The following is an 8,822-nucleotide window of genomic DNA, read 5'->3' as shown; positions in this document are numbered from 1 at the left end:
TCTCTCTCTCTCTCTCTCTCTCTCTCTCTCTCTCTCTCTTTTTGTCTTTGCAATGCTGACTCTCCATCTAAAGCTAAGTAGATGGAGAGTCAGCCTTTCAAAAACAAACTGGCACCCTGATTGCTTCACTACTCATCAGCAAGGACTTTAAAATGCATTGTGTAAAACAGATATTACAGCTTTTCATAACCATATAAAGCCACGTGTTCTGGACATTTAGAAACCAAGAAAAAGGGGGAAAACCCAGGAAATTCAGAACTTTGGTGTGGGGAAGAAGATTTGAGAAAAGTGCTTTAATCTCTCCAGAATTTACGAGACAGGATCCATTGGAAAATCTTTACTACTCAAAGGACTGCTAGTATTCATGTGGAGATGTGAGGGTCAGCTTTATCTTTTTTCATGTCTCATTATTCTCACATTCCTAAATAAATACTAGCCCTTTTTAAGTGGTCCCAAGGTACAGATCTGGGCTGCAAACCCAGGAGAAGCTGCTGTTAGCCTGTTTGCAGATTCTGATCAGCAATAAAGACTTGTTTGCTAACTCTGTGTCTCTTGTGTGGTCTCTCCAATCTCGCTCTCCAATTCTCTGTTCTAACATTTTCAGGTTAATTTTCTTAACTTTTATACTTAGTGTCTCATAGGTTGATACTCTGAGACTACAGATATTCTGATTTCTATTATACTTTGGCTTGCTGATCAGTGCATTCGAGTCTGTTCCAACTCATAGTGACTCTGTGTTGAGTTTCTGTGGCTGTAAATCTCTGTAGGACAAGAAATCAAGGCCTCATCTGTCTCCTGCAGAGCAGATGGTTGACTTGATTGCCAACCTCTATCCCCCAGTCCACTTCTTATCCACAGCACTACCCATTGATAATTACTACCTGTGATTATTATTACTGTGGTGTTTTCCAAGTTTTGTGTTCCAAACAATTTTTCTATGCTTAGTACGTGGAATTCTGTAAGAAATATGTTCGTGAATATGGCAAGGTCGCTATGGGTTGGAACTGACTCAACGACACTTAACAGCATACATATCTATATGTATTAACATTATATATATTGACATCTTTGCAGTTAAACTCTAAAGAGTCTTTGTGCAGCAGATTGTTCTTTCAAAATAAATTGTCTGATATCTTGACTCTTCCTTCCATGAAGATATACAGCCTCAGAAATGCCCAGGGGCAGTTCGACTCTGTCTGATGGGGCTGCTATGATTCCAAATCGACTCCACATCAGGGGTTTTTTGGGTGGGTTCTCAGATATGAATTCCTCCACCAACGGACCAGAACATTCTCCTGTGGGAGATTGTGGTCAGCTGCATCTCAGGGTAGTGTCTGTCCTTCAAAGCTTTGGTCTGCAAGCTCATGGCCTGCACAGGAACTGAGTGTTCTCCAGTACAGAGATAGGCTCAGAGGACAGGAGGGGTCTGCCCTGGGTTCTAGGGTGTCCCATATAGTTTGCACTCAACTACTAAAGGAACTCTGGTAGTGCAGAGGTTACAAATTGGGTTGCGAGCCACAAGGTCAGCAGTTTGAAACTACCAGCGGTTCTGTGGGAGAAAGATGAGGCAGTCTACTCCTGTAAAGATTTACAGTCTCAGAAACCCTGTACAGGGTCACTATGAGTCAGAACCGACTCCACGGCATGTAAAAACAACAACAACAACTAATGTCACAGTGGGAGGTTCAAATCTACACAGCAGGGTTGCATATGACAGGACTGGGGATCTGTTTGTAAAAACTAAAATCACATTTTGGACTTCCGGATTTGAAGGTGGCAGAAGCAGAGTCAGTTAGGACAGGCTTCGTGGGGCAGGGTCTGAAAACCCATAGAAGATGCTTTCATGGAACAGCTCCAGAGCCCTGGATCAAGCATAAGGTGCAGGGCGTCAGTTTCCCACACTCACCCATGTAAAAATCACTATATAAAGGAAAATGTTGTGATTTAGGAATAGCCAGAGATATCACCATAGAAAGCTTATAAGTCCATCTTCTGCTTGTAACTGATTGCAACTTCTAAAATAGGGCTACAACGTGCCCTGTGAAGATGGGATATCTTCAAGGTCATATTTTGGCTCTCATGGATTTGTTTTCATTCTCTTCAGCTTTAGTTTGAATTTGCATAAGTGCAATTAATGGTGTGTTCCACAGTCTGCCCATAGACTTCTTTTGACTGATGATATGGAGCTTTTCCATTGTCTCTTTCCGCAGATGTCGTCAATTTGATTTCTATGTATTCCATTTAGCGAGGTCCATGTATATAGTCATCTCTTAAGCTGTTTAAAGAAGGTATTTGAAATGAACAAATCATTGATTTTGCACAATTCTATCATTCGTTCTCCAGCATCATTTCTATCACCAAGGCCATATTTTCCAACTACTGATCCTTCCTCTTTGCTCCCAACCTTTGCATTCCAATCACCAGTAAGATCAATACATCTTGATTGCATGTTTGATCGATTTCAGATTGAAGAAGTTGGTAGAATTCTTTGATTTCATCTTCACTGGCTTTAATGGCTGGTGCATAAATGTGAATAATTAGTGGTGTTAACTGGTTTTCCCTATAGGTGCACGGTTATTATCCTGTCACACACAGCTTTGTACTTCATGACTGACCTGGATATGTTCTTTTTGACAATGAATACAACACCATTGCTCTTCAATTTGTCATTCCTAGTTAAGTAAACCTTGTGGTTGTCTGATACCAAATGGTCAATACCAGTGCATTTCAGCTCAATAATGCCTAAGATATCCATGTTTATGTGTTCCATTTCATTTTTGACAATTTCTGATTTTCCTAGATTCAGACTTTGTACATTCTATATACTGATTTTCAATTGGTATTTACAGCTGTTTCTCTTCATTTTGAGTTGTGCCCCATCAACAAATGAAGGTCCTTCAGGCTTTACTCCATTCGCGTCATCATGGTTAACTCTACTTTGAAGAGGCTGCTCCTCCCCACTTGCATTTTGAGTGCCTTCCAACCTGAGGGGCTCATTTTACAGCACTATATCTAACAGTGTTTTTCTGCTACTAATAAGGTTTTCAGTGACTAAATATTCAGAATAATTGGTCACTCCTTCTTCCTAGTCTGTCTTCATCTGGAAGCTCATCTGAAACCTGTCCATCATGGGTGACCTGCTGGTATTTAAAATATTGGTAGCATAGCTTCTAGAATCACAGCAACTCACAAGCCACCACAGTACGACAAACTGACAGATGTGTGGTGGTAGGTGATTGGAACATACTGAAAATTAGAAACTTATGTACATCTAAAGATTTCACCAAAAGAGAAAAATGGGAGCCCACAGACTGGGAAATGATATCTTTTACACTGAAATGTCAGATAAGATGCTAATCTCTGAAATCTATAGGAAACTACAACAGTCCTACTAGAAAAAGACAAATAACTGAAATTTTAAATGGGCACAAGATATGAACAGACACTGCATCAAGAATGACATTCAGGCAGCCAACAAACATATGAAGAAATGTTCACAATCATTAGAAATTTGAAAGATACATGAGGTATCATCTCACACAAGCAATCACATCAAAGTTCAAAAAACACAAGACAATCACTACTGGTGAGAATGTGGAGAGATTGGGACCCTCCTATATTGTTGGTGGGAATGCAAAATGGTCCAACCACTCTGGAAAACAGTGTGGTGCTTCCTCGGAAAGTTGGAAATAGAAAATACCTTATGATTCAGTGATTCCTCTACTTGGTTTTTATTCATAAGAACTATGAGCCAGAACACAATTAGATATATGCACACCAATATTTATCATAGCACTATTAACAACAGAAAATGATGGAGACAGCCTAAGTGCCCATCAATGAAAGAATGGATAAACAACCTTTGGTACATACACACTATAGAATATTATCCTATCTTGAAGAATAACAAGGAAGCTGGAAGACACCACATAACATGAATGAACCTTGAGAATATTATGCTGAGTAAAATTAGTTGCAAAAAGACAAATATTGCTTGAGACCATTATTGTAAAAGTTGAAGATATTCATTCTAAAAGAAAAAAGAAAAAAAAATTATTTCTTGGTTATCAGGAGTGAGAGAAAGGGGATGGATGGTAGAGCACAGGTTAGGAAATAGACACATCGTAGTTCAGGTGTTGGGGAGGACAACATATAATGAAGGGGAGGATAATACACAAGAAGGGGCAGATGGAAGAACAAGGTAGATAGGGGAACACTTAGGAAGGTCTGCATGGGCTAAATGGGAAAGAGGCAAATTGCTATGCGCAACCTTGGAACAAGCTGGCTGGGTGATACATGGATCAAGCCATTTTCTTTTGATGCTTCCTACATCATTCAATATTCTGCCCACGGAAATCTCCAATATAGCAAACTGAGACTTTCATGGTTTTTTTTGTTGTTGTTGTTGTTGTTTTTCCTTCTGTTCTTTCAGCTTGAGAAATGATGAGTGTGTTATCTCCTTCTGGTTTTCTAATTCCCCGTCTTTGCACATTGCATTAGAACATTTGACTTTGTCTTTTCAAGATACACTTTGAAACTTTCTGTTCAGTTCTATTACTGCCTCATTCCCTCCATCTGCCTTAGGTACTCTAAGTTTAAGAGCAGTTTCAGTGTCTCTTCAGACATCCACTTTGGTCTTTTATTTCTTGACCTTGTTATGACATTTGTTTTCCTCATGTATGGTGTTGTTATTGTCATCCTGCAACTACTATGGTCTTTGGTCATTCTACTCAGTGTGTCAAATCTCTTGTTGAGGTGGTCTTTAAATTCAGGTGAGATACCCTCAAGGTTGAATTTTGCTCTTTCATGGACTTGTTTAAATTTTATTCAGCTTCAACCTAAACTTACATAGGCGTACTGGATGATTGTTCCACAGTCAGCCTCTGATATTCTTTTGACTAATGATATTGAGATTCTCTACCTTCTCTTCCCACAGTTACAGTCAAGCTATTGGCAATGTACTCCAATGGGCAAGGTTTGTGTGTATAGTTGGTTTTATGCTGTTAAAAAAATTGTATTCTCAATAAATAAGTTGTTGGCCTTTCAAAATTCTATCATGCGTTCTCTAGCTTTGTTTTTACCCAAAAAGGTTTAGGGTAAACTGCTGATCCACTGTGCATAAGGCTCCTATGGGTCTGTACCAACTCGATGGCACCCAACAACAACACTGATCCTTGTATTGATCTTTCCTCTTTGTTTTGAACTCTACACTCCAATCACTAGTAATTATCTATACTTCTTGACTGCATGTTTGGTTTAGTTCACAGAGGAATTTGTGAACAGAGGAAGAAAAACTTCTTCAATTTCTTTATTATTGATTTCAGTCACTGGTGTATAAATTTGAATACTAGTTGTGTTAACTTTTCTCCCTTGTAGGTATATATATATACATATATTACACTATCAGAGACAGCAATGTATGTCAAAATCTATCTTGAAATGTTCTTTTGGATGATGAGTACAATATCCTTCCTCTTCAATTTGTCATTCTGCATTCATAAACCTCATGATTAAACAATTCAAAATGGCCAGCACCTGTGCATGTCAGCTTTCTAATGTCTACAGTAACACTCATTATGCATTCTATTTTGTTTTTGAAGACTTCCAATTTTCCTAGGTGCGTACTTTGTACTTTCCATGTTCTGATTTTTAATGGATGTTATTTTGGTAAGATTTTAATAATACATAAAAACAACATTTCTTTGGTGTTTTAAATGATGCCTTAAAGTATAATGTGTCAAGTATATCATAAACAAGTAGTATATAAACTCTTCCCATATTACTTGAATAGTAATACTAGTTGCTGATAACAAACAATCCTTGGTCAGGTTATATGGCCTGAGTATTTCCCACTGCATGGCGGCTCCTGCCTAGAGACTGTTATTATGTTGTTTCAGGGGTTTTTGTCCATCCTAATATTATTGCTTTAGCTATAGTCTTGCCAGATTATTTTTAATCCATGAACTCTACAGGGTTTATGGTCTGTCACTTTTGAGCTTTCTAGATGTCCAGTCATTGCTGTGTCTGTATTCTTCATTGACTTGTTTCCTTGTGATACTTAAGAGTTTTCTCCCTATGTGTGTGTGTGTTCCTGCAGTAAGCATGGACCACTGGAAGAATAACGCTGCCTATCTGTTGCAGAGCTGCCAGGGTCTGGGTGGAGACCAAAACAGAATCATGTGATGTTGAGTAAGGAGTAAAGGCAATTCAAGGAAAAGGATATCCTTTTCAATATACAGTCCTAGAAAATCTGAAATGGCCCTTGAACAACCACTAGCAAGAAAACAAAACAAAACAAAACAAATCTACACAGCGATGTTATAACTTTCACAAGAATTCACTCAAAATGGATCAAGACCCTAAATATGAATGCAAAACTATTAACTTCAAGAAGACAACTTAGAAAAAACCCAAGTGACTTTAAATTTGGTAATAACTTTCTAGAGAGAGCATTAAAAAGCAGATACAATAAAAATAAAATAAAATAAAAAGGATGGGGGATAAATGAAACTTTGTTAAAATTTAAAACTTTGCAAATAATTTCTTACCTATACACATTGACAAAAAAAATGACATAAAATGTAAAAACTGTACAGAAATGCTCAAGTGCTTTGGGGAAGTCAAGAGAGCTGGGAGAGGGCTGGCTCTGGAGGGTCAGGTCCTAGCTTCAAATATCAACAGCTTTTCCAGGTTTCAGCTCTGGTAAGGAGACTCTCATTCTACACAGATCAACAAGGTCCAGCATAGGGATGGTAATGCTCCTTGGTGTCAGCCATAAGAGTCACATCAGGAAAGCGATTCCAGCATCTAGGTGCTGAAGAGCCACATCTGCACAAAAGAATGATCTAGTGATGGAGGAACAGGGTCTCAGGGTGCCTTATCTGCCACCTCTAGTCTTTTTTAGTTTTGTTTTGTTTTGTTTTTTAAGTGAAATATTTGGTGCCAATTTACTTACAACATTCTCATTTTTATGCCAATAAAACATTTGTTTTGAAATTAACCCTATGCTTAAAATCTGTTGATTTACCTTTGTTATAGCTGTTCTTACCCTTAAAACTTAATTCAAGGTGGAAAAACAGCTCATCACCTATTTTTCCCCTTAGAACTTCAGTTTTCAGTTGTCTGCAAAACCTCAGTGCAACAGTTTGCTTGTTGTATTGTTGTTTCTGGCCTATCCTAAGTTAACAGACAAGGTCCAATTTAATAAGGTAATTTTAGTTACAAGGTAGCCCAAGCTGATGCAATGGCAGATGGCCTAAGGAAAGGTGGTGCTGTGGGTTTAGGGTTGCCATGAGCTGACCGGCACTGGGACAACGTTCACACCTGTATATAGGAGACTCTGCCTTATTCACAACCAGCGAAGAACATGCAAATAGTAAATCTGCTTCCTCACAAGTCACACCTGGTGCTGAAAGCATACATGTGACTTCGTTAGGCATCTTTAACTAGAAAAAGATAAAATGATCAGACTAATTTAACTGCACAAGGTTGGTATTTTGATTTCTTCCACTCAATGACCTTTAAAACATTTGTGAAAAATTCCAGTCGTTTAATTCTGTTTTCCACACTTTTTGAAGCCACATCCTTTTACACTGTTCACCTAATAAATATTCCAAATGGAGTATAAGCATTAATTGTATGCAGTCTGTTGACAACAACTTGATCTTTAAAAGTCTTTGCTTCTCCTTTAGGGGTAATTGAGGTAAGAAGAGTACATATGCCTTTGCTTTCCTATTCCACAGCCAGGAAAAGCCACTGAATTTCAAACAGAGCAAAGCAGCAAGACCCAGAGCAGCTCCATGGGCTGACAAGTGCCCGGTGCTCAGAAGAGAATCTCCAGTATGAGCTTTAGAATACTAATCAGAAGCGTCCACAGCAGCGACTCTTCCTCCTGGGGCAAGTCCTTGGGGTCTTAGGTGTGCCAGCCTGAGGCCACCCCATCAGTAGAGTAGCCGCCTTCACCAAAGTGCTGCCACTCCACACTACGGTTGTAGTACACCTTCATCTCGAACTCGCTCTCCAGGTGCGATGGACGCCCCTAGATGCCGATGCCCATGGAGCACTGCAAGTGCCCAGGCACGGCCACCGCATCCTGGCTGTAGGTTTCAATGACTGCAGCTCGTAGTCATTGAAACTGGGGTGCAGGGCACTGTCGGACACGTAGAGGTTGTCGTGGCCCCATAGCCTGCACATGTGGGAGCACGATCTTGCCCTCGTGGTTCAGCCTCAGGTAGCTGTAGTTATCTGTGCCCAAAGTGACCCTGTACCACATGCAGCATCAGCCACACCTCCATGACCTCATCCATCGTCCTCTGCGCCCAGTGCCAGGGTGACCAGGAGCAGCAGCAGCAGCAGCAGCAGCAGCAGGGAGTGCCCCTAGCAGTTGCCATGGTGGCTGCCGGATGTCCTTATGGGCCAGCTGTGGCCGTCATATCCTTCACAGCCACAGAGCCACAGCTGGAGCATCCGGAAGGAGCTGCAGAGCAGTGGGAAATTGCCACCTTTATTCTTCACTGAAGAACAACAACCCCTGACACACCAGTGATCCCACAAAAAATATTACCCAGCCTCGCCCACTGAGGGGAAGGATGACCCAGTTGTCCATAAACACAAACCCATTTCCATCAGATGAATTCCCAGTCATAACCAAATCCATACAGAACTCACCATTTCTTTGCTCCCCCTTACGGTGGTCTAGGACACTATCATCAAAGGTCACTTCAGTAAGAGGGTCCGGAGTGGAAGCTGAGCCCTGGTCAGTTAGAAAGCATATGCGTAATGTCAGGCCTGCACAGACAGAAACCTGAAGTCCTTCCTGATGA

At 40.3% G+C, this 8,822-nt stretch overlaps 1 pseudogene; it reads right to left on the bottom strand.

Annotated features, from left to right (window-relative positions):
• Positions 1–7,822: 7,822 nt before the first annotated feature.
• On the bottom strand, positions 7,823–8,306 carry LOC102828866 (annotated as a pseudogene).
• Positions 8,307–8,822: the final 516 nt, after the last annotated feature.

The sequence above is a fragment of the Chrysochloris asiatica genome, unplaced genomic scaffold (assembly GCF_000296735.1).
Source record: "Chrysochloris asiatica unplaced genomic scaffold, ChrAsi1.0 scaffold00179, whole genome shotgun sequence".
NCBI classification, from domain to species: Eukaryota; Metazoa; Chordata; class Mammalia; order Afrosoricida; family Chrysochloridae; genus Chrysochloris; species Chrysochloris asiatica.
The sequence above is the reverse complement of the archived record's forward strand: the minus strand, read 5'-3'. Positions and strand labels throughout refer to the sequence as shown.